Genomic DNA, 27,099 nt, shown 5'->3' on the forward strand with positions numbered 1-27,099 from the left:
ACTGTGTATTACCTAGACCTGTTCCAGAACTTCAGAAAAATGGATTCACACTGTTTTATGCTCCTATGTGTCTTGCTTCCACTTTGTTTAACATTGTGTTTCTATGGTTTATCTGTGTGACTGTGTTAAGTTGTACATTGTTCACTCATATTGATATGTGGTGTTTGCATATTATATGAATATGCAACTATATACCCATCCAAGTCTCAATGAAATTGAATACTTTCCAGTTTGGGGCTGTTACGTACAGTGCTGCCATGAAATTCTTGCACATGCTCTTGGTGAACATATGGGTGAGTTTCTGCTGGGCTGACACTTGGGAGTGGGGTTTCTGGATTTCACGGACTACACATATGTTCAGCTTTAGCAGACGCTCTCATACAGCTTTCCAGTTAAGCTCCCACCAGCAGTGTGTGGGACCCATCTATTCGCTGTGGATTTGCCACCCATGCCGCTCACCCTCCCCATGACCTCAGCTCACCCTTGCTCTGCCTCAGGTAGCCCTGGCCCACCTGCTCCGTGCTCCGTCCAGGCCTCTGTCCCTCCCTGGGGCTCCAGTGCAGGACTGCCTCCCTCTGGGGCCTGCTGTTGACTCTTTCCAACCTTGGTGCTAAAGACACACTCTCAAGCTGCTCTGGGTGACATCACCTGGTCCTGGCCCAGCCCAGCTGCATTTTCTACCCTAGAGTTTCTGTTGGTGGAAGGGCCTCCTGACCCCTCCTAGATGAACTTACCCTGCCTGAGTCAGGCTTTCAACCAAGCACTGGGGGGTCTGTGAGAAACCAGGTGTGGGCTCTCCCCTGCCGGTTCACAGACTGGTGTCTGAGATACAGCCTGGACTTTGTTACTATGACTCAAAGATAGATAGTCAGATCTGAGAGGAAGAAATGAACAGTGGACACTGCACACGGAGACAACTCATAGTACTTGACATCTGATTTCCTGGGGGAGGGGTGTGGGGGAGGCAAAGGTGATATTATAAGACAGAAAGTACTGGAACTTTAAAACCAGTCAGATCTGGGCTCAAATTCCAATCCATCCACATTCAGCTTTTTGACGGAAAACCAGTAGCACCTGTTTTGGCGAAGAGAACACATGGAGATGCCAACAGTGTCCCCAGGAAGAGGTTACTGCCGGAGGGGGCCCTGGAGTGGGCCCTGGAAAATCAGGGAGAGTTTCGCCTCTGTCACCCTCTCTGGGGGCTGCAGCCAAACGGACCGGCATTTCCTGCTGTTTTCCTTCTCTGGCGCTCTGCCGGTGTGAGCTCGAGCAAGCCCCACCGTCTCTTTGAGTCTCGGGCTCAGCAGTGGTGAAATGAAGTTGGTAACACCCTCCTGCTGGGCCTATGGGAGGACTGAATGAGACGGTGACGGTGAAGGTGGTTCACAAACTCTGCTGCCTCATTCATCCTGGGGTTGGTGGCCACATTCTCATGGGCGATGCTGCTTTCCTCACTTGGGTTCTATGCATCATCCTTCAGGTTCTTGCCTCCTCCTTTGCACTCCCTGCTCTTTTATCTCAGTTTTGCTTTGGCTTATTGTAATTTTAGACTCAGAAGAATTGTTAGAAAACTGGCCCAAGCCCCCTGTTTTATACATTGAGGAAACTGAGGCCTGGAGAAGTGGCACAATGGGTTCAAGGTCACCCAGCCAGCAGTAGTTCAGCTCCTAGCTCCACTCAGGAGTTCCAGCCCAAGAGCAATGGATGTCCTTGCTCAGTGCGGCTTCTACTCTATGCTCTAAGGAGATGTTCTGACTGATGTTCTCAACAAAGCAAAACCCAACAGGCATGAAATGCTGCCTTTGAAATGCTGGAGGCTAATCTGCCCTGGGGCCGTATTTTCTTTTAAGATTCCACCAAAAGCCACATTTTCTGATCCAAACTGGCTGTCAGTTTCACTCCAAAGCAAGCACACTTGATCTATTGCCCGTGTGAACATAGCATGCAATTGATGTAATTACATCCAGCTTAAAAATCCCATCCAAGAAGTTTATGACAAAAGAAGGGCTTTGATTGGGGGGAATTCAAGTTACTTCCCAACTTTTAATTTTATTTTTAAACCAAGAAAGAGCAAATCATCTTTAAAGGTTACCTTCCCCTTAAAAATGCTCCAGATATGTGCCACACGGGCATGTGCTGTATGTGTGAAATGGGTGAGTGTTTTATCACTCTTCTAAGCCTTTCTCCAATGATGGGAGGACCTTGGCAAGGGATTCCCTGCCATACTGCATCATTGGCAATTTCTCTTTGCAACCTGAGGGTTTTTGTTTTTCAGCTCCGTCTGAGAGACTGGGCAGAGCTACTGGACTCAGAGAGATGTGGCCAGGCAGCTACAAGATTTGACTTTGAATTTAGCAGCATTTTCCACTTACTGATAGTCATAGCTACCATTCCTTGAGGTTCTACTATGTGCCATACACTGTGCGTGTGTTACGTGCCATTGACTCGGCTCTGACTCCTGGCAACCCCGTGAACAAGTGACATCCACCGTGTTCCATCCTCAACAGCCCTGATCGGCTCCTGGAGATTCAGGCCTCCGGCTTCCTTTATGGAGTCACTCCAGCTCACATTTGGGCTTCCTCCTGTCCTGCTGCCTTCTTTTTCTCCCAGCATTACTGCCTTTTCCCAAGAACACCACCTCCTCCTGATGTGCCCAATGCCCCCATATTGTGCTGAGTGTTACTTGTTTGTTTAGTTATTATTCATTATTTACAGTGTTTATAGTAACCCTGGAAAATATATGTTAAGTTTTCACCCTGATTACAATGACCATCCCCTTGGATTACTGCAGGATATGCCAACCTTCCCCCTGACTCCACTTTTGTCCCCTCTTGTTCCTTCTGCATAGGAGAAGAGTCTTGAAAAGTACCAGTGTAAATACCGACCAGGGCTCACACCCTCCATGGCTCCCATCTTCTTCAGATGAAAGCCAGAGTCCTTCCCTGGTCCCCAAGATCCCTGTGACTTCTCTCACCACCCTGACCCCTGACTCTGACTCTGCCCCAGTCACATGGGCCTCCTTGCTGACCCTTCGGGGTGCTGGGCACACTCCCACCGCCTGCCTCTGCACTTGAGGTTCTCACAGCCTGGGGTACTGTCCCCAGGTACACTCACAGTTCACACCTCTTAAGACCCAGTTGGCCTCTAGAGATCAGGGTAAGGAGGGCTTGGCTGATCTTTAGGATGATGGTTAGTGTTAAGGGCAATATTCTTTAAACTTTTCTTGCAACGCCCATTTAGGGCAGGGGTGGCGAATGCTCTCTGGGAGCCTGAAGACATTGACAGAAATGAGCCACCGCAAAATAGAACCTTACGAGGACAGCTCATGTATCTTTTCAAAAGGCATTTTAATTTTTACTCTATTCCATTACATATTTATATTTTCTTGAATTAAAAATAAAACCCTCCCACCAAATTTTTGAGTAATGCTGACGTTCTAAGAAGTCTGGCTTGTGGTGGAAAGAGGTCTTATGCCTGGAACTCCACCAGCTGGAAAAGCAAAGGTGTGTGTGTGTGTGTGTGTGTGTGTGTTGGGGGTGGGGGTGAGATAGGGTGAGGTGTTGGGGTAGGTAGAATAGGGTGAAGCTAGAGCTGGTGTAGGGGGCCGTTGAGAGATGAAGAGCGTAGTGGGCAAGGGCACTGGCTTTGCTGCTCCTATCCATTCCAACCAGCCAAGTGTCTTTTATCATCAATGCTTTTCATCTTCGAAATGGTGCTCATATTGGGAGTTATTCCACGAAGGTGCTTAGAGTCTATCCCGTAGGCTTCAAAGAGGCAGTGGAATAATGAGTGCCAAGCAGCCAACCAGTGATGCTCAGTTAATGGCATTGCCATTGCTATTGTTAGCTCTCAGCACAGCAGGGCCGTGCTTTCCAGCCCGGGGACGTGACTGCAGTGTCTGGGGTTGATTTCTCCAGCATTTGCAGAGGCAGTGGACGCGGACACTGGCTGGGGGTCGTGGGCTGATTTTGGTTTTGGTTTTTAGCTTTTTTTTTTTTTTATTAGTTTGTATTTTCTCCTAAAACTCCTTAGATTTTACATATTGACTTTTAACTCACCTGAGTATTTCTTGTATACTGTGTGAAATAGGGCTCTATATTTGTTTTATTTCAAGTAATAGTGGTCCATGTAACTTCTTGGTTGAATAAGCCTTATTTTCCCCATTGATTTGAAATATTAATTTAATCATATATTACATTGTTAGACAGATATATATGTTTCTTTCTAGAATGCTCATTTTATGTCATTGATCTACTTGATTACTTCTGTGCTGGTGTCATGTTATTTTAATTGTGGGGACTTTATAATGGACTTAAATTTTTTAATGTATTATAATGGATTTTGACATTAAAAAAATAAAATCAATCTGCACTTAAAAAAAAGGAAGAAAGATGGAACTCTCATGTTTTGCGACAACATGGATGGAACTGGAGAATATTATGCTAAGTCAAATAAGCCAGTTGGTGAAAGACAAACACCATATGATCTCACATATAAGTAGAATCTATTCAAAAAAATAAATTAATGAACAAAATAAACCAGAGGCAGGGAAACATGGAGCAGACTGAAAGTGACCAGAGGGGATGGGGAAAGAGGACAATGGTGGAAAGAAGGGGAAGGGACTAAACAGAGAACATGTATGAATGACCCACGGACATGGACAACAGAGTGGGAATTGACTGTGGGAGTCGGGGCTGGGGGTGGGATGGGCGGAGGGGGGCAAAGGAGGAAAAATTGAGACAACTGTAATAGAACAAACATGATATAAAAATAAAAAAAAAGGATTTGAAACTATAGAAAAAGATTTTATTTATTTATTCTTAGAGAGGGAAAGGAAAGGAGAGAGGGAAACATCGTGTGGTTGCCTCTCAGGTGCCCCCTACTGGATGGGGACCTGGCCCACAATCCAGGCACATGCCCTGACTGGGAATTGAACTTTGGTTAGCAGGCCGGTGCTCAATCCGCTGAGACACACCAGCCAGGTCCTGGTTTTAGCTTGACAATAACTCACAGATAAATCTGGGGCAAATCCTTTTCTCTTCCAGGGCTTCAGTTTCATCATCTGTAAAATGTAAAGAGTTGGACTGAACAATTGTCAAAACACTTCCAGCTGGAACATTTTCTGAATCTGGGGGTTGCTTTCTTGATCTGAACACCATTTCACGGCCTCGTGAGGTTTCTGATAAAGAAATTTTTAGAAAATCTTTTAGTTTGGTGTTGATGAACATTGTCACATTTATTAGCCACTTATCAAGAATCTTCTACATAGGAGAAGAGAAGGGACAAAACCCCTGAAAGGCAAAAACATGGAGGGCAGTGAGCAGACTCGCAAACCTGTTGGCCCCCTTTCCCCACTTGAGGACAGAATTAGGGCTGTGGAGCTCAGAGATATCACCTGCATTTTATCTCAAACCAGACATCCTAAAATCATAGAATACAGGGGTCCTGTGGCTCAGAGAGGGGATTGATTTTTTCCCCATGGGGACATAAAGCTGATTTAAGAAGTAGGCCTTTTAGTCCAGTGACCATTTAATCAGATTACGTCATTTTTCAACTCAATACTCCTGGCATTTCTTCACTGTAAAATGAAGAGAAAGACTAAGATGGTCTCCAAGGTGCCTTTTCACTATATTAATTTATAGTTCCTTGAGTCATAAAAGACACACAGAAGCTGGGGTTAGAGAACCTCGGTCAACATGGCTGTTGTCCAAGGTCCTGAATGACAGTGTGGGTCAGTCCCTCCTACCACTAGGCCCCCACAGTCACGGGGAGGAGGGCACAATTCAGAGCTTCACTCCATCCACCCTAGAATCATCATTCCTACCACCTCATCACTTCCTCGTATGTCAGGCTCCTGGGCCCTTTCCACCAAGTCTTGGAAACTATATATGACAAGGGCCTTTGAAGACAGGACAGCAGTGGCGAATAGTGGGATAGCTTTATTTTCTTTCTGACGAGACATTTAGGCTGCATCTGTCCTAGGCTTGGGTGGTCCAGCAAAAAAGATACTGGAGCCACGCTCTCTCCATTAGCTTTGACATCTCCATATGATTAGGGAGGTAGGGATTTTGGATGCAGTAAAGGGAGCACTCACATGTTGTGGTCAGCTTATTACTCAAGACCTTAGATGGGCTGGCCATCAAGACCCTGAATGAGCAGCTATAGTCAATAGGGTGGGAGACTAAGACTGTGGAAGTGATGGGTCAGGAAGTGCAGGAGAACCCTGGCTCACAAGTGGCATCGGTTGGGCTGAAGAACAGAGCAGCAGCAGGGAAGATAGGTTTGAGGAGGCTGTGCCTGATAATATCAGCTCCTCTTCCAATTCAATCTTACACACAGTCTGAGCACTCACTGTATTAGTCAGCTGACACATGTGGTTTAATTTAATTCATTTCAGTGACCCAATTAAATAATGCAACATTATCGCCTTTTACACCTAAGTAAATGCAGCCTCAGAGTGGAAGAGGGACTTCCCAAGCTCTCTCATTTGGGGTGTGGCAGAAGTGAGGTTTGCAATACCCTCTGTCTGCCTGTGAAATCCTCACTCATTCCACAGCAAACACTCCCCCCTGACTCTGAGTGCAAAGGCAACAAGGCTGGACTTGGCTAAGGGAGTGAGCGGGGTGGGTACAGGACGGGTGCTGAGTCCTCCTGCTCTCTGACCTTTGGGCAGGCACAATACTGAATCAGGATGGCCTGGAAGCCCATTCCTGGAAGAAATGGTAATGTGCACTGGCTGGCCCCTCATAGCTGGCATCAGCTCTAAGTGCCCACGAGGAGGGTAATTTGGGAATATCCTCCGGTCAGTTCATCAAAAGAAATTGGCTGTTGGATTATCCTTGGTTCTTAGGCAAGTGTCATGAACACTGGTTCAGCTTCCAGATGGGTCTGGGACATTGGGCAGTTCTTCCTGGGATCATGCAATTCCTTGAATAAGAGCCATTTTTTGAACATCTACGTCACTCATTCAACAAACACCTATTGAATGCCCACTAGGTGCTGGGCTCAGTGACCTCACAAAGCTGGCAATGGCAGGTGTGGGCCAGCCGGACTCCCTGCTCTGTCCGCGGTGGTTGCTGTCTCTGCCTCCCCTTTCAGGCCCCGGCCCCTCCTGCTGCTCAGTCTCCTATACTGTTTCCCCGCTCATCATAGCTGGTCTTTGGTCCTTTAGTGTCCTTGGAGCTGGGGCTGGTGGATTAGGGCAGAGGAACAAACAGGCACATGGGGGACAAAACACAGAGCCAAATGGGGATCTTCTTATTTCTTCATCTAAGAAATGATATGTTTGACTCAAATTAATTCCAACCCAGTTCATACTTGAAGAAGAAAAAAGAGAGTTGGTTAGACTCAATTTCTTGGTCGGTCTTTCAAGCCTGGTATTAGTCTGCTCATCAGCTTAGTTCATCAGGAGAAAACATGCTTTTTCAGAAGTTTTCTAACTGAAAATAAATGCCTCATTAAGTTAAACATATTAACCTGAGAACAGTATTGATGTCAGACAGACTAATGAATGTCATTACAGGGAATGCACAATAGTCCTCAGAGGGACCAGCCATTAGGAATTCTCTGCAAGTGCACTCAGCTGTGGTACAAGGGGCAGAATTGCAGAGGGAGGGGGGGCTGGGAAAGGAGCTGGGGTGGAGCTGTGGCCATCTCTGCAAGCGATGAATCCTGTCATCTTTGAATGCAGTGAAGGGTGCGTGGCCAAAGGGGGCGCTGTGTGTGTGACACGACTCATTGTTGGGTCCAAGGGGAGGACGCCAGCTTAGCCTCTGCAGAGGAGGAAGGGCAGGAGGGTCAGAGTTGGGGCATCAGAACACAGGTTCTAGTCCCAGGTTGTCACATTTCAGGGAACGAGGTTCTGTTCCAGCTGATCTTCACTAAGCCAAGCGCTGTGCTGGGCACTTCCACATGCAACTCTCACAGAATCTCAGGGAGACAGGTCTTTGGGCCCGGGATTACAGATGGGGGAAACTGAGGCTCAGAGGAAATAAGTGGCCAGCAGTGTGTGGGCGGGAGAGCTGAGGCTGAGGCCCAGGCCGGCTGACCTGGTGCAGGTTTCCTCTCCCAGTCCCGTCCTGCCACTCCCGCCTGGTCTGCCTTCAAAGCCCTCCGCAGTTCCGCCTCTGGGACCCCGTGAGACCATAATTACAGCTGCTCTTGGAAGAGCGCTCTCTGTGACCGCACAAGCCCACCGAGGTGTAAAGCAAATCGCGGGGCTTAGGAGCCAGGGAGGCCTTGATGTAACTATGTCCCAGGAGCACACCTGCCGTGAGCCCAGGGCCAGGTTACTGCTCTGAGTCTCAGTTTCTTTACCCACGAAATGGGAACGGGTGCTGCCACCCCACAGGCTTGTTGTGACGATCAAATGAACTAATAAAGTTCCTGACATGTAGTAGGTGCTCCTAATGCACGCTGGGCTCCCGTTCCATCCAGCTGGGTTTGGTGTCTGGGGAGAGGTTGGACTAAGCCCAGGGGACTGTGAGGAGCAGGTTGCCCTCCTCATGTCCAGCCCAGCAATTAGAGGCAGCCTCAAATCCCACAATCGACAGGCATTCCTTGAGGATCCAGCCTGTTGCAGGTACCATATAGAATATGGAGATGACCTTGCAGGTCTACCAAACCAGGCAATTTACGTCTGAGTGAGGGAGATGACCCAAGGGCCCTGGAGAGAGTTCAAGGACGGGGACAGGGAAGACTGGGAAGGATCTGAGACAGAGGTAGAGCCACTGAGACAGGCACAGATGGAATCTGGGCATGGCATGGAAGAGGTATGTTTCGTGTATGTGTGCTGGGCAAGCCAGCCTTCTCCTGGGGACAGAAGCGGAAGACTCTATGTCAAGGTCCAGAAAAGCCAGAGTCTGGTCCAAGATTGAGCTAAGCAGGAAAAACATGGAAATTCATGTATTTACAGACTCTGTGTCTGCCACTTCATTTATTAACAAGGGATTGGACATTCGTTTTTATAATTTTGTTTTTCTAACAAATGGTCTCTGAGGGGTGGTTAGGTGAGGAAACTGAGGCTCAGAGCTGCTGAGCGAATGCCCCAGGGTCCTACAGCTCACAAGAGCTGAATTTCACAGCCACATCTGCCTGACCCCAAGGGCCATGACTTCCCCACTGGCCATGGTGCCTCTCACATTGGCAGGTCCCGCTGGACAGCGTTTGTTTCCCCTGCAGACTACAGACTCCCAGAAAAAGTTTGCTGCTGGCCCTTCCTTCCCCTTCTCCCCTGACTTGGCTCTACGGCAGGGTGCATCTCATGGGCAGGAGGCTGAAGACCCACGAACGCTTCCCAGCCTTGCCGGGGGAGAGGCAGACCCCGTCACCACGTGTCAGCACAAGCCGGGGGTATCGGCACAGACCTGTAGTGACTCCTCTGATCCAGAGCCTGTGCGCTCACCCTGCAGAGCAGAGCGAGCCCAGCTGTTCACGGTGGGTTTGAGCTCCCCTCACTGAGAGCGCCTGCTCTCTCCTAAGGCGGGTTCTGAGCGTTCTGGCTGAGCGCCGTGGCTACAACTTGCCAGATGTTGGGGTACTTCATATGCTGAATGGCACACATTCTGGGTGAAATGCTATGTGTAACTCCACTGTAATTATTTCTGCAATTATTTATTTGATTTTTGTATTTCCTACCAGTTTTACACATTTTTTGGTGGCAGGTTCTTTGTCTATCTTACTCCTTGTCTATTCTCCTGTGCCCGGCACATAGAGTTTATACAGTTGAAACGTTTGCTGAGTGGTTTAATAAAGGATACTTTGAAGGAGGAAAATGAGTTTTACTAACCTAATTATAATTTCTTTAGGCAGGATTTCAAGAACAAAGATGGTGGAGAAGAGATAATTGAGAAAAAGGGTCAAGGTATTAGCTGAAATATTGCAAGGCATATATTGAGTCCAACAGGTAGGCAGTGAGAGAGATGTGGTATATTAGTTAGCTAATATTGCATAACAAACCGCCCTAAGGTTTATTAGCTTTAAATAATAGGCATTTATTTAGCCCAGAGTGTGCAGGGGGGCTGGATGCGCCTGCAGACTGGGGTTGATTGGGCCTCGCTGGGCTCACGCACGCTGCTGCAGTCAGCTCGTGGGCTGTCTGGTGCAGCATGGCCTCCGCTGGGATGGTTCATGGCGGTTTCATGTGGCTTCATCTGACACCAGGCAAGCCCAGGCTTGTCTCATGGTGAAGATAAAAGTGCAAAAGGATGAAGGCACCCAAAGTGTTTTGAGACATGGGCTGGTATATTGACCATATATTCTTTTTTTAAATGGAATTTGTTGGGGTGACATTGGTTAATAAAAGTATATAAAGTTTCAGGTGCACCATTCTATCTATTTACCATGTAGTCTTATGTGCTGTATTCTTTTTATATTTTTATCCTCGCCTTGCGAACATTTTTTTAGAATGTTTTTTTAGAAAGAGAGAGAGGTAGGGAGAGGAAGAGAAAGAATGATGTAGGAGAAGCATCTATTGGTTGCCCTCATATGCACCCAGACTGGGGATCCACGCTGGGACTCAGGATCGCACCTGTCTAGACCGGGGCAAATCTGCCATCTAGGTATGTGCCCTGACTGGGGCTTGAACCCAAAACCTTTCGGCTATGGGGATGATGCTCCAAACCCTGAGCCACACTGGCCAGAGCTTATTTATCTCTGTATTCTTGATGTTTTGGTATTGGGACCTTGATCCTGGAGAGACTTGCTTCTCCTAGGGCTAACTAATTCCTAGTTGTCACGACTCCCCTTGTAAAAACCAACCAATCCAGAGCCCACATCCTCACACCTCTATCTAACTCTCTCACAAACCAAGTCAACATTCTCCTTACCTTAAACAAACCTAGAGCAAGTAACCAGACATCTAGGGTCCACCCCAATAGCCCAGGGCCAGCTGCAATTATTCAAACGCTCCAGTCCTAAGGTCGTGCAGTGTGCCGACCATACCTTGCCCTTTTCTTCCTGCAAAGATGCTAATGAAGGTTCTGGCAATGTTCTTCTCTCTTCTTTGTCTCTTGACCCACACTGGTGCTTCCGCAGGTGTCTCTGGGTGGCATGCTGTGTTTCTTGTTTCTAGAGATCTGTGAGTATAAATTTCTTCCTTAATAATAATACTCATTTCTATGTCTGCAGGTCTCACCACACTTGGTTAAAAAAAATCCTGGATACATTTTAAAATGGCTGTGGATTAGCCCGTCACTTCTATCCCATTCTATGGGCCAAAGCTAGTTGCAGTCTAGGCTAGGGTCAGCCTAGATTCAAAAGCTGGAGAAGCAGAATGCCCTCTGCAGAATGGCAGGGAAATTCTGCCAACTGATAAAGAAAAACCAACCTATGAAAAAACAACAGATAACATCAGACTTAGTGGTGACAGAATATTCCAGCCCTAAGATCAGGAACAAGATGAGGAACCAGAGAATATCTGCTCTGTTCACCATTGTACTTAAGGGTCTAGCCAGTGCAATAAGGCATAACAAGAAATTAAATGCAATGCTATTGGAAAAACATAATTAAAACTTTAGTTTAGACAACATGTTGATCATTCACATAGGAAACACAAAAGAATCTATAAGTTATTAGAACTAATAAGTGAATACAGCAAGGTTACAGGCTAAAAGATCAATATAAAAATCAATTGTATTTATATTTACTAGTAACAAACAATTAAAGATTGAAATAAAAGTACCATTTACAACAGCATCAAAAACTTTAAATATCTTAGGGATAAATCTGACATAAGATGTACAAGATCTGTACACCGAACTAAAAAAATTGCTGAGAGAAATTAAAGAAGTTCCAAATAAATGAAAAGATGTATGTTGTTCACAGGTCATAGGACCTAATATTGATCCCCTTGGATCAGTTCTCCCCAAATTGATCTGTAGGTCAACTCAATCTAATAAAAAGCCTTACAGTTTTTTGTTTTGGTAGAAATTTATAAGGTGGTTTTAAAATTTATATGAAAATGCAAAAGACCTAGAATGGTCAAAATGACTGTGAAAAAGAATAATATATTTGGAGGATTAACACTAACTAATTTCAACACTTATAAAGTAATCAAACCAGTGTAGTATTGGCGTGTAGTCAGAAAGGTCAATAGAACAGAATAGAGTGTCCAGAAACAGACCCATAGATCAAGAGACAACTGATTTTTGACAAAAATGCAAGGAAAATTTAGTAGAAAATAGTTTTCAAAAAATGGTGCTGGCACGATTGGGTGTCTTATATGCAAAAAAAGTGGGCTTCAGTTCACCACATAAAAACTTAACTCAAATGGGTTATAGACCTAAATATAAATCTTAAAATTACATAGCTTGTGGAGTAAAACAGAGGAAAAAAATCTTTGTGACCTTGAGTTAGACATGACATCAGAACCAAGATACATAAATGGAAACATTGATAAATTGGAGTTAATAAAAAGTAAAAACTTTTGCTTTTTGAAAGATATTAAAATAATTAAAATACAAGCCATAGACTGGGAGAAAATATTTGCAAAACATCTATCTAGTGAAAGATTAATATCTAAAGTATGTAAATAACCCTCAAGACAAACAATGAAAAATAGACAAAGGGTTTGAACACTTCATTAAAGTAGATACAGGAATGACAAACACACAGGCACATGGAAAGATGCTGAACATCACTAGTGATTAGGAAGGCACAATGAAATACCTCTACAGATCGGGTGTATTAGAAAGGCTAAAATTAAAAAGATGGCTCCTGCCAAGTTTTGTCCAGGTTGTGGAAGAACTTGAACTCACACACTGCTGGTGGGAATCTAAAATGGTACAACCAATTTGGAAGAGTCTGACCAGTTTCTTACAAAATTAAACACTTTCCATATGACCTAGCCCTTCCACTGCTAGTTATTTACCCAACAAGAACATGAATGTTCATAGGAACTTTAACTAAAATAGCCTCAAACTAGAAACAGCCCAAATGTCCATCAGCAGGTAAATGGATGAACAAATTGGGCATATTCACATAATTCACTACTACTCAGCAATAAACTAACTGTTGATACATGCAACAACACAGATGAATCTCAGAATAATCACACTGACACCAGATATAAAAGATCACGTTGCTGGGCGATTCCATTTACATAAAATTCTAGAAAATGCAAACTACTCAATAGTGACAGGAAGCAGATCTGTGGCTGTCGGGGGGATGGGGATGGGGAAGGAAGGGAAGGGCAGGAGAGAGGGATTAGAAAGGAGCATGTGAGGGTGATGAATACATTCGTTATCTTGATTGCAGTGATAGTTTCAAGGATGTATACTTACGTCAAACTTATCCAAATGTACATTTTAAATCCGTGCAGTTTATTTTATGTCAATAACGTGGCTTTCAAAATTCTTATTATTCAGATCCCCAGCTGCAGTTCAGGAGATTTTTGACAGGAACCAGGGGAACAGGGGGTGGTGAATGAAGGAGAACTCACCCAGTTGCCCATGACCAACCCCATGTTCCTGCAGATGTCTCCTCATGTAGGAAGAGTCAGCAGAAAAGGTCAGAAACTTGGTCCACGGCCCTGCCGCATCCTCCCCTGGAAAGCTGCATCCTGATTTATCAGACAGCGGGAAAGGGAGACAGGGGCTGTGTGCTGAGGAATGCTGATGGAGTGGGACTGTAGAGCCTGGAGTTGGAACATCTTGCAGGAAAAGAGAGAGTTATCTTCAAGTACAGAACCGTCTGCCATGTGCAAGAGGAAGTAGGTGCCCTCAGCATGGCCTGAAGGAAGGCTTTCCAACATTCAAAGCTGACCAGAGAAGGAATGGGATCTTTTAAGAGGCGGTGAGTTCCCCATCCTTGGGGATGTGCAATGAAAGATGAAGGGAGGTATAGTGAATGCCCAGGCTTTGGCATCAGACAGACCTGGATTCGAATTGCAACTTGGGTGTTTCAGGGCAAAGCACTTCTCTCTGAGCCTCAATTTCCGGTTCTGTAAAGTGGGGTCATATACCATTGAAACCACTGGACTTTTATGAGACTTAACTGAAGTAACACATGCAAAGCACTACTGTAGGGTCAGGCACATGTAAGATCCCAGCGGCTGGGAGCCAATGTCATTGTGTTGGGGATCTGTCATTGAGTGAGGTGTTGGCTATTCCCTGCTCATCAGTCTGATTCTTTGGAACCAACCCCAACATTTATCTCTGGGAATTAGTGATCTGCCCCTGCTCCTCCTTGCTCTCCCCCGTTCCCTCTCTCTTTAGACATAATCTCTGTTGATCCACAGTTTCCCACCCAGCCTTCCTTTTCCCAGGGCACTGTGCCATGGAGGTGACATCAGGTTTCCTTGCTCCCGCTGCTGAGAGTGCGTGCGAGGATGCCTGATTCACACTAGGAGGGGTTGCTGGAGCCACAGATTCACAGATGGAATGATAGTCTTTGGGGAGCAAGACCCCCCTCCAGGGAGTGATCTGGGAGCACTTCCTTTGTCTACCACACAGGGCTGGCTGGCTGCTCTCTTAATCATCCTCCTTGGTCTCCAAAATAAGCCTTAATTTCAGGCAGAGGAAAAAGAAAAGGCTCATAAAGCCTTGTTCCAGGGCTCCCGGCAGAGTTATCATTTCTTGGTCCTAGTCAAAGGCCCCCTCCATGAGCGATTGGCCACTTAGCACTTGTTAATGGATCTAACTTCCATAGGCTTTAAGTGTTTCCTTGAAATTGATCTTCCAGTGAAAAGCAGGCTTTGGAGACATGAAATAACCATCAGAGAGCCTTAAATGAATTACACTTTATCAACCGGAGAAAAACAATGCACTTGAATCACACGCTACAGGGGAAATGAAGGGCTGTCAGACATGGAGACGGGAGGGCGAGGAGAGGGCCCCTGTGCCTGCTGCTGCTGAACTTGTCTTGTCACAAGTGTCTGCATTTGCATTCCAGAGGGGAACGCATGTCCTGGATGGTTTTCCCTGCTGTGTGATGCAACATTTCCTGCTGCTGTCCCCACCCCAGCTCTGCCCCCACAGTGAGAGAGGGTGTCTGAGTCACTCTCTTCTCCTCTGGGGCAGGGTGGAGGGGGATGATGGCCATGTCTGGGCAGAGGAGGCAGAGAGGGGTCCAGCTCTTTCTTCAGCCCCTCCTCCCCACCATCCTCTGCCTCCTCCCTCCTGGGCCCCATCTGCTGAGGAATAAGCCTGGATACATGGGGCACAAGGGGGTGCTGGGGTCCCAATTCTCTAGGAATGGGGCCATGTAGACACATTTCCCCTAAAATGGGAAAACTGAGATTAGCTCCTCCATCCTCCCTTCCTCACACAGGGGCCCGAGGAGGGGGCTCCGTTTACTCAGATGCCCAGTTAGCAGACCTTTGCTGAGGACCAGTCTGCACCCGGCCCTGTGTCCAGGCTGGAGAGTCAGGCAGGATGAGCCCTGGTCCCTGCCATCACTCTGTGAACAATGAGGCCATGTCAGCTTCTAACTGGCCTACCCATCACCTCTGTCCCTTTACCCTGCTTTGTTTCTCTTAGTGTCTGTCACCATCTGACTCTAGATGCAGTTGTGTCTGTTACTGTCTGTCTCCACACCCAGCGTCAGCTCCACGAGGGTGGGGCTCTTGCTGTCCCCCTCGGAGCTATGTTTCCATGTCTGGAACCATGACTGGCACACAGCAGATGTTCTGTTTTGTAATGAATGCGTTTTACGTGCGCTAATGAAGGGAACAGGAGGCACAGACTGGCAGGTGTCTTCAGTGGGCAGCCTACCTTGGCGTATGAAGGCGAGTGGCCAGGGGACATGGGTAAAGCGTCTGCAGGGTCTCCTACAGTCACTAAGAGCATGCTGTGCATGGAGCACCTGTGGCTCAGGACCAGCAAACTCCACCCTCCCATGACCGACAATAGCCCAGCCACTGCCACAGCCAATTGTGTCCTCATGCTGCTGCTGGACCATGGGGATCCACATGGTCACCCACTGCCTCAGCCCCAGCCCACCCTGGGGGTAGAGAGAGGGTTCGGCTGGGCCTTCTGTGCTGTGTCTTGGCCACTGGCCCTCTGCTCTCTGCTTAGAGTGGGCTTTCTGAACATCAGCCAAGTGAAGAATCAAGTGGGCTGATGAGACTGGGAACCCAGAGAAGAGTCCGGGATGGAGCGAGGACATGTGTTGTGAGGGGTCAAGGTACAAGCTGAGAATGGAGGGGATGGCCATGGAGACCAGCGCCTCAGCTCCTGGAGCCTCAGAGCTACATAGGCCTCCCTGGCACTGCTCTGTGGGCAGCTTGATGGGCAGGATGCACAGGCAAGTCCTGGGCTCGTTGGACACTGACCAGGGGGAGGCAAAAGTGCAGGTGGAAGCCTGGGCCAGGGTGACAGAAAGGACGAGGACACCTTCCCCATGGAAGGGGGTGGCCAAAGGGAGAACCACGGTGTATCCTGGCCCTTGGAGTCACTCGACAGGGAGACTCCCTGTCTCGCTCTCTCTCTCTGTGTCTGGATCAACAGGATGACTCATCTCTTGTCCCCTCTGCTCACTTCTTCCTTCTTGCTGTAGACTGGCTGGCTTCTCTGTTCATTTCCCACCTGCCACGGCCACTCCAAAGGGCTAAGTGCTCTTCCTGTTGGCTTCGACAGCTGACCCACTCCTCATTCCAAGCAGATTTCTGGGAGAGAAGATGTGATCATTTGTCCAGTGTGGGCTGGGGGTCCACCTCAATGCTGTTAATAAGCTGAGAGTTGGTGGTGGCGGCGGCGGCAGGAAGGATAGCTTATCAGAGTTGTGGGCCGAGCAGGAAGGGATGGACCAGGAGAAAATAGTCAACATTTCTAAAAAGATGGAAGTTATAGTCCTTATTTTTCAGTTAAAGAAACTTAAGCTCGAAGAAGCACAGTGAGTTACTAAAGATCACACAGCTTGCAAGCTATAAAATCATGATTTATACCTTAGGGTCAGATGGACTCCAAACTCCTACCCTCAATCCCTCCTGTTTTCTGTTTCTTCCTCCCATCTGCTCCTCTCACCTGCCACTACCTTCTGCGCCAAGCAGAGCTGAAAAAAGGGGAAAAAATGACTTTCCCAAGAGGAGAGAATGGGGCAGCTCCTGGGGCCCGTGAAGACAGTCTTTGCTCCCTCAGTACCTGGGTGTTCTCAGGTGGCCACAGAGCCCGGCACCTGATGCCGAGGTGGCCCCAGCTCTCCTTCCAGTGCAGGCTGCGGGGGTCAGTGCGCTGGAACTTCTTACTCGATTTTTCACGGGAGTAAGAATTTAATTAACATATCATGGCAATCATTGTATTTTTATTTATTTATGTTTTATTTTTTAGTCTTCTTTTCTTTTTTTTTTTTTTCCAGATGTAGTCTCCTATTCAACAGACAGAAAGCATGGGGATTTTTTTCTTTTGCATCCTAGTGCAAACCAAAAGAATAGCATTAGATTGTTCAAGGCCTATCAGTGGATGCAGCATTTTTTAGTTTTCAGCTACAGTTTACATTCAATATTATTCTGTGTTAGTTTCAGATGTACAGCATAGTGGTTAGACAATCATGTGGTTTACAGAGTTGTCCCCCAGATACTTTGTACACACCTGGTCCCTACATAAATATTTATTATGATATTATTGACTATATTCGCTATGCTGTAACCTATAGTCCTATGACTATTTTGTAACTACCAAGTTGCCCATCTTAATCCCTTCACCTTTTTCACACAGTCCTTAAAACCCCTCCCTTCGGTCAAACATCAATCTGTTCTCCATATCTATGAATCTGTTTCTGTTCTGTTTGTTTATTTTTCTTTGGATTTTACATATAAGTGAAATCATATGGTATTTGTCTTTCTCTGTCTGACTTATTTCACATAGCATAATACCCTCTAGGTCCATCCATGCTGTCACAAAAGGTAAAATTTTATTCTTTTTTATGGCTGAGTAGTATTCCATTGTGTATACACACCACAGCTTTTTTATCCACTCATCTATTGATGGGCACTTAGGTTGCTTCCATATCTTGGCTATTGTAGATAATGCTGCAATGAACATTGAGGTGCATATATTTTTTCAAATTAGTGTTTTGGGTTTCTTTGGATATATTATCAGAAGAAGAGTTGCTGGATCATAAGGCATTTGCATTTTTAATTTTTTGAGGAACTTCCACGCTGTTTTCCATAGTGGTTGCACTGATCTGCATTTTTACCAGCAGTGCCCTAGGGTTCCCTTTTCTCCACATCCTCACCAGTACCTGTTGTTTTTGGTTTACTGATGATAGCCATTCTGACAAGTGTGAGGTGATATCTCATTGTGGTTTTGATTTGCATTTCTCTGATGATTAATGATGTCGAGCAACTTTTTATATGTCTGTTGGCCATCTGTGTGCCCTCCTTGGAGAAATGCCTATTCAGGTCTTCTGCCCAATTTTTAATTTGGTGATTGCTTTTCTGGTGTTGAGTTGCTCTGAGTTCTATATAAATTTGGATATTAATTCCTTACTGGATGTGTCATTGGTGAATATCTTCTTCCCTTCAGTAGGTTGTCTTTTCCTTTTATTGATGGCTTCCATCTCTGTGAAAACCCTTTTTAGTTTGATGTAGTCCCATTTGTTTATTTTCTGTTTCCCTTGTCCAAGAAGATTGGCAGTCATTGTATTTTACCAAACAGGGGGTGACCTTGCAGTTCTGCCGGAGTGCAGCAGTCCTACTGTGGAGCCCTTCCTCCGGAGCCTTTCAACCTCCACAAGCCAGTTTTAAAAACAAGCCCTGTTGTGGTTGCCACAGAGCCCAACATGTAGTAGGCTTCCCACAGACACAGCAGAGCAGTGGCTGTCGGCTGAACTAGGCCCTCTTAGGATCAGGGCTGGGCATCTGCCAGCCACGCAACCCCAGACTCCGGGTCCAGAAGATGATCTCTGATGTTTACTTGGCATTGATTACAGGTAAACAACAGCCAGGAAGGATTTAGAAAAGGGGGTTGCAGTGCAGGTTGGACCTGGAGATTACTGAAAACCATATCCCTGCAGATGGGGCAGTGGGAGGGCAGGCCTATATATGGATCCCCTTCAGCATTCTTATGACCAGGTGGGTGAACTTGGGGCAGTGCCTTAACCTCTCGGATCCTCAGTTTTCCCACATGAAGGCAGAGCTGATGAGCCTTCCTTCATAGGCAGTTGTGAGAGTCACAGGAGAGGGGCTCTGGGGAACCGTCAGCTCTGTGCCTGCAATGCAGTAGGTGCTCAGCTAAATGGTTGCTGACATGAGTTGGGTGCACAGATGACTTCTTATCTGGGTGGGGGTGGCTTTGGGGAGCCCCGGCTTTTACCCCTAACCCGTCCCATTGTTGATCACCTGAGGAGGTTCTAATACCACTTGGCAGAGGGAGGGTGGGTCTGCATTGAGGTGGACCAGAGGCGGACATTCAGGGAGGTGAGCAATAGACTTGCCTGCCCAAATGGACAGGAGGGCTTTGGGGCAGCCCAGCCATAGTTGACAAGAAACAAGACTCAGCTTTTAGAGAGACTCGGGGCAAGTGAGAGATGGCCAGAATTGTCACTCCAGGCCTTCTAGCAACAAAACAGAACTTAGGTATGTCCTGTAGGCACAGCTCCACCCACCATGGGATCTGGGAGCAGGAGATGAGTGGAGATCTTGACTTGGGGTGAAGAAGAGCATCACTAAGATCTGATTAAGGGACCAGCACCCAAGCTCTGAGCTCAGCTCAGGCCCTGGGAATCCAAGTGCAGCAGACACTGCAGTGTCCATCCTATCTCATCTGAATCCACCATCGCAGGACCTGCTGATGGAAGAAGAACTGAGAAGATCTGGTGCATAACTAGGGTGTTCAGTGTGGTGTAGACTCTGGGAAAAAGCAAGGGTTCTATAGGAGGGGCTGCTTAGGACTGACTCTACCATAGAGAATCAAAAAGAAGAAAGTTCTGGGGGGTCTGGGGAAGAAACAGGTCTAATCCTGGGAGGATATCATGGCAGAGTAAAGGGAACAACTGGACTAAGAATTGGGAGATCTGTGTTCTGGCCCCAGTTCAGTCTCTAGACCACTCTGTGACTGGGGTCAAGTCACTTGGCCTCTCTGGGCTTACTTAGTTTTCACATCTTCAGAGCAAGGTCATTCCTAAGAGCCCTTCTTGAGCCTTGACTTTAGAGGGTTTTGTGTAATTGCCCTCCCTACTCCGGCCTTAAAATTGACCAGTGGCTTCCCAGCTCAAACTCACCTTTAGCCAGAAGGAGGGAATTCAGCTCCAGGAACCCAGAGAGCTGAGTCAGCAGGCCTTATAGTCACTGCATGATGCCAGGACTGGCAGTGACAGGGCCGCTCGGTTTGTTCAAGTCTGGGGTAACATGCCCACGCCCTTGGAGATGTCATTATGGGTGGTTTCTGAACTTCCTCTGTGGGACAGAAGAAGATGGAGAGAAGGGCAGCAGGGGGAGCACCTGACTCAGACCCCTGAGGAAGGAGCTGAGACAGCAAAGTTTTGTGCTGGCCTCAGCTTGGAGATGTAGATGTTGGAAGGGAGGCAGTCATTAGACTCCTTCGTTTCCTGTGACAGGAACCTCAGTGCAACCTGGCTTGGGCTGAGAAGGAATTGATTGGTTTTATGCAACTGAAAAGCTCAGGGAGGGGCCTTTCATTAGACCTCGTTGCAGGGGCTCAAATGATGCCATCAGGGCCCTCTTCATCTTTTAGCACCTCTCCCCCTTGCAAGCCCATGTTCAGGCCCCCCTTCTTGGTGGCCAGATGGTTTTTCATCCAAACTGGAGTCTGGTAGATAAGAGAAAACTCCCGCAAAGGTCCTGGGCTGACTCCCATTGGCTCCTACCCTGAACCAATCTGGAAGGCCAGCGAGAGGGAATATGGAGATTGGCTTAGTCGAATCAGGGGCCATTCTAGAATCTGGGGGCAAAGTTCATGCAGCCTAAATCCAAGACAAGCTCAGAGTAGGGCAGAGTAGTTATAAAGGGTGCCAGGGTATTGGTTGGCAATAACCCACAGGTATCCTCCCCTGGGCTTGGGATGAAAGACAAGAAAAGCAAAGTAAGAAATGAAATGGAGAAGAATAAGGGGAGAAAGTCCTAATATCCACAGAGCGTGGCTGATCTAATTTCATCTGCCCAATAATCTAATGAGAATACAACTACCATTACCTTAAAACTAGAATCCTATGTTTTTGCGTTGAAAGGATCTTCAAAAGGCACCTGGTCTGACATCCTCATGTTTATAGATAAGGTGACAGAGACCCAGAGAGGTTAAGTGACTACCTCAAGGTTGCACAGCTCATTAGTACAAGATCTACTTGGGTGGCCCGCGTTGGTCCACCTAGTTGCTGCCCTTCTGGAAGCTTTTCCAGAATGCCCCATAGTGACCTCTGCTCCATCTCATTGGTGGGAACTGTGTCACATGACTGCCCACAGAGAGGCGAGAATGAAATGTTTTTAAGTAGAAGTAATTGTTGTCCCTGACAAAATAGGGGTTGTGTTTGTGAGGAAGAAGAGGCAGACAACTATCAGTAGACTGCCGGTAGTCTCTGCCCTAACACAACCGCATTTTCACATTTGTTCCCTCATTCAAGCAGCATAAGCAGATTTGCTGTGATCAGGCAGCGAGAGGCTGCGCCACTTGCTTAAGACCCCACAGGAGTTGTTTGTTGGAACAAGGTTAGAGCCCTGGCTCCCGGACCCAATAGCTCCTCAGATCTGTATTCTCTTTCCGCATTGCCCACTCTCTCTTCTCTGTCCCATTCTTTGCCTCTCCCTCCCCCCAGACTGGCCCAGGGAAGCACATCCCTGCAGCCTGGAGATGAGGGGCAGTGGCTTATCAATTATGGTCTGACCCACTTTCAGGCGGACCCGCTGGTAAGTCTGTTATCGAAGTCCAAACTCAAACCAGCCCCCTAATGTTACGCTCCCCCCTCACATCCTGAGATTGGCTGTTCATGGGGATAACCTTAGCAGAGGACATTTGGCCAGTGTCTATCAAAATTCAAAATGCACATACCCTTTGTCTCAGAAATTTAACTTCTAAGGATTAATCATTCTGAAATACTCCAGAACACAAAGCTATGTAAGGATCTTCACTACAATGTTATTTGTAATAGCAAAATTGGAGAAATTTAAATGTCCCTCTGTAGGAGCTTGGCTACTGGAATTATAGCACATCCATACCATTGAATACTAAGCAGCCATTAAAATGATTGAGTTTGGTCTCTATACTCTGATTTGGGAGGATGTTCATGATATGTTTTTGAATACAGAAAGTAGGTTGCTGAAAAATATGAACAGCATGATAAAGATTCTAATAATCTTGGTCTGTACAAATAAATGTCTGGAAGGATGTGCATCTGTATTGGCAGACACTCAGGAAAATTCTTCATGCATGGAGACCCTCTGACCACATGAACTCTCCATTTGTGCCTCAGATCTTTCCCCCTCTCGCCTCCATTGTCAACATTCCCATTTCTCCTGGATCATTCCAATTAGTGCTCAGACACATCATTAATTCTTGAACCCCCTGAGTAAAAACATAAGGTAGTACCTAACCGCTCTTGCTACCTTTGCTTCATTTCACAGTAAAACAAGAGCTGCCATTCCTGCTACCTCCAATTCCCCACCTTCCATTTTCTTTTCCACATGCTTCTTTTGTGATCCAATGCAACCCTTAAAACCATGCTCAATTTCTCTTTCAAGTGCTGCCCAGTCCAACCAGTATTTTCCCAAGTTCCTACTAAGAGCCAGGTGCTGTGCTTGGTGTTGTGTGCGGGGGCACGGATGAGTAAAATCTGTGTTCCAAGGAAACTGGCATTGTTGACTCTCCCACAGAGGAGGCTTTTAAGAAGAGCTTATTTGGGGAGCTGATACCACAGGCGATCCAGGGAGACCCTCGGCATCGTAAGCGAAGGGCACTGGCAGCTCAGAATGAAAGTGTGCCGCTGGGCTCTGATTCTCTCTTTAACCAAACGCTAGCCAGACTCCTCTGAGCCTTCTTCTTAACAAAGACTAACCTTGACCTATAAACACTTGAACAGATGCTAATGGAGTTTGCAGAAGCTCAAAGCCACATCCTTAGGATGACCCTAGCCCCTTTGGAAGAGCCTGAGTGAGGAAACTCCAGGCTGCTAGAAGAAGTTACTGTTAGTTCCAGCCGAGGCCTGAAGGCAGGGGATTGTCACCCAGCCTCCGTGGGAGGTAGGAGTCTAACTTCCAAAAGTGCCACCTAGCAAACCCAGGTGGATCTTACAGGGACTAACTCTGCTCCACTTTTTGTAATTTTTCACTTCCCTGACTTTGTTCAAACCCCTGTCATTGCCCCTACATAATTTTTCAGGTCTACATCGTGCTCTGCTGGGGTCCCACGTCTAGCACAGAGCTGAGTATAGAGCAGCCACACAATAAACACTTTCTAAATGAATGAATACATAAGTGAGTGAATGAGACCTTTACTCCTTTTTCAGGCTTATGAAGATGTCTTGTCCTCATGTTATCACAGAAGAAACGAAGCTCAGAGAGGGGAAGCTACTTGCCCAGAGTCACATAGTGGATCAAGATCAGAACTGGGACTTGGACTTAGACATGAAAAGGAGTCCCATAGGCATCATTCACAGGGAAACAGGGAGAAAGGAGCCCAGGCTCAGGCCTCTTCAGACTCACCTCTCACCTCTGCTTTTGCCCTTAAGTACACACTCCATTCTCCTGCCATTCAAAGCCAGGCGCTCTTCCTTGAACAGGCCAAATGCTTCCGAGCCTCTGAGACTGCGTGTTTTATTCCCCCATCCGGAGTGCCCTTCCCACCACAACATCCCAACAAACTCCCCCTCTCCCTTCTCAGTTCAATGCCGATTCTTCTGTGAAGCTCGCCTGACCTCCCCGGGCAGGTGTGGACAAGCCCTGTTGGAGCTGTCCCAACCCCCACACACGTCCCCACAACTGGCACCTCTTACTGCCCCAGAATTGCCTGTTCTTGTGTGTTCCTCACCAATGTGGCTCCTGGAGGACCTGCTACAGCTTATAAAGTACTGAATGAATGAATGGGTGAGTGAATGAATGAATGAGTGAAGGCATAGGACCATGGAGAAGTGAAGGGGTCAGTGGAACCATCTCTTGTCATCCTGAAGCATTAACACTAAAGGTCACCAACACCAAGGTGACACAAAAGGGATTTTGGGACTGGAAAATGGCATGAAAGCCTTTTCAGTCTATCCCCTTGCCTCTTGTAGGCAGGAAGATGGTGTCATTCTGATTTTAAAGATGAACCAGAGAGGTTATCCTTTTTTGATCAAAGTCACAGAGCCAACACCCTGCCAACAACCCTGATTTTCAGCAGCAACAACCATCATCAGCCACAGTAACTGGGGTGTCCTGGCAGCTACAGGGATTGCACCCTCGGCATGTGCCCCACCCTGGGCTGTGGGTGGAGTGACCGTCATCTACCTCAACTCTCATTGCAAACTGATGAGGTGTGTGTTCTCACCTTCATTTTATTTTATATTTGGCTCTGCTTAGTTTTCTCCATACAGAAGAAATATATGCTCATTCTGAAAGACTTCAAGTAATATTGAAAATGAGAGCTCTTATCATCTCATGCACCGACTCCCATTTTACAGATGAAAAGACTAAGGCTTGTACCTTCTACACAACACAGCCTTATTCCCTAGGATTATGCAGCCGAGCTCCCTGCTTGCCTGGTGTGACACCAGCAGCTCTGTGACTCATAGGGGACACTAAGGCCATGGGAGATCTCGGGCCTTTGGAAACAATTGGCTCATTTGTAAAGCTTTTCTCCTGGGTGGGTTGGCACCAGCAAATCAATATTCTGCTGTGCCACACATTGTGGTGCCAGCCTCCCCACTCAGGTAGGACAGAGAAGAGCAATAATCTTGACAAAATCTAAATAGCATTGTCTCGAGTGAACTGGAGGGGAGAGTTTGTACAGGAGGCTCCCGAGAAGTCCATAAATCTGAAGCTGATGAATTACGTGGGCAGGTGCCTCTGCCACCAGCATCCTTGCTGAGGACCAGAAGTGGGATAATTACTTCTCTGGCGCTTGGTTGTCTGGAGCGTGCTGGCCCATTTATCTTTTTTATTGCTACCAGATTTCAGGAAAGTGTCTGCTCAATCCCCCACCCCTACCCCCTTTTTCTAAATGTTGGATTTATTTGATGACTCCACTAGCCCTGGTGATGGAGGCCAGGGTGTGCCCCGCAGCAGGGAGGACTCGGTCCCTGAGCCCGCCTGCCCGGTGGGTTCTCTCGCGGGTGTGATGGGTGGGTGGATGGACAGCCGGGCCGGTCATAACCATCATCCCCATCAGTGGTATGATCAATTTCCTTTCCTTCCCCACCCCCTGCTCCGTGGATCGGCTGTACCCTACTCAAGGCAGTGGGAAGAGACTGAAGTGAAGGTTTTCTCAGCCTTGGGAAATGTAGTCTGAGCAGCCATGTAAAAAGCTGAAATTTGCAGTTCAATTACTAAAGGAAAATGGGGAGAATCTATTTAGGGGACACTGGCCAATTCACCACACTCAAGAATGTAGGTGAAGGGAGTGTTTCTGGGAATTGGGGTGAGGCTGGCAGTGGGAGGGGGAAGAAGATGGGTCCATTCTATTTTTTCCTCCTTCTCTCTCTCCCCCAAGGCCTCCTTTCTCCTCCATATTTCTCAGCCTTGGCATTGATAGGTGGCTCTCTTATTGCCTTAATTTGGATCTCCCAAGTGCCCTCTGGATCACCTCTGAGCCCTGGATCATTTAAGCTAGTGAGACCACCTGGCCATTTAGGTAATTAGTTAACGTTGACATTGACAGAGCTGTATCCATCTGTGATAATCGCTATTGAAACTCCTTGTTTGTTCACTCATTCATTTGCTCAGTATTTACTGGGCACTCATTCAGTGACAAGCGCTGTGCTAGGCGGTGGGGATACAACAGAGGGAAGAATTGTTCCTGCCCTCCCAGTGCTTAGACTATAGTGGGAACAGACAATATTAAAAAAAAAAATCAGTCATCTAACGCATGTACAATTACAGCTGTAGTAAGTGGTCCAGGAAGACTCTCTTGAGAAAGTGATGAGCAAGATTTCCTCAGGTAAGAGGAGAGAAAAAATATTCTAGGCACAAAAAAGAAAGCAAGCACGTACAAAGGCCCTGGGATAGGTAGGATGGCCGGGAGACAAGTGTGGCTAAGCAGATAAAATAAGGTGCTTGGGGTGAGGTAAGGCTGGAGCAACGTTGGGCCCAGGCGGGGTAGGGCATTATAGTTCATGTTAGGAAGTTCTCTCTCTCCAGTTAGGGCTGCAGAAAGCTGCTGCAGGCATTGGAACAGGCAACTTTGGGCCCCACAGTCAGGCAGTCTCTCAGACCCTCCTCCACTTCTAGAGACAGCTGAAGCCATTGTGATTCTTTGGCTGTCCCCACTGAAAGTACATCTGTCACCTGGGCATTGAGGGGTCCTCAGTCAGCTTTGTTCCATGGGGTCCCACGCATCTGGACTTGAGCATGTCAGACCAGATTCATTGAAGCCCACGGGGGAGGAAAAAAAATCCAGACCAAAGCATTGGCCGCAGCGATGACCAGGATTTACACCCCTGACGTGGAGTCCTGAGCTCTGGAGGGGCCCTGGCTGCTAGAGCCCTCTCTTGGTAGCTTCTGTGACCCAGAGCATGGATGAAAATAGTTCCCATTAGCCCTTGCTGACCTCATTCCTGTATAATAACCAAGGGTAAAGTCTTCTTTGGATTACAGTTGGCCCTTTGAGCCTTGGCATAGAAAGAGAAAGATCAATCCTTTCAGGGTGCAAAGAGCCAAAGCTCTTTCTCTTTTGGGAAACTGCTTATCCCCATTCCAGGAAAGCCTTGGGTGGGCTCTCACTCCCAGGAGACACTCTGTCTCCTTTGCCTCTTCTTTTGTGTTCTGCTGCGCTTTCCCGGGCGGAGGGAAAGGAAAGAGCGGGCTTGCAGCTAGTAGCTAGGGGCTTGGGTGTCAGCCCCTCTCATCTGTGCCATGGACTATTGTCCAGAAGTTTCAACCTCGGTTTCCACCTCTCATTTGCTCTTCTTTGAGAGAAGAGGAGGGGCTTGTCCGATGAGTGAATTCAAATGGCATTGTCATTCTGTAATCCACACAATTAAATTGTTTGATTTCCAGCAATATTGGTACATTTGAGGGCCATG

The 27,099-nt window shown here is 47.1% G+C and overlaps 1 pseudogene; it reads right to left on the reverse strand.

Moving 5' to 3' along the window:
• Nucleotides 1–17,290: 17,290 nt before the first annotated feature.
• Nucleotides 17,291–17,402, reverse strand: LOC129069550 (uncharacterized; annotated as a pseudogene).
• Between the last annotated feature and the right edge of the window lie 9,697 nt (nucleotides 17,403–27,099).

Source organism: Pteronotus mesoamericanus, unplaced genomic scaffold (assembly GCF_021234165.1).
Source record: "Pteronotus mesoamericanus isolate MK-2021 breed Mesoamerican mustached bat unplaced genomic scaffold, CSHL_Meso_final contig_221, whole genome shotgun sequence".
In the NCBI taxonomy this organism is placed as follows: domain Eukaryota; kingdom Metazoa; phylum Chordata; class Mammalia; order Chiroptera; family Mormoopidae; genus Pteronotus; species Pteronotus mesoamericanus.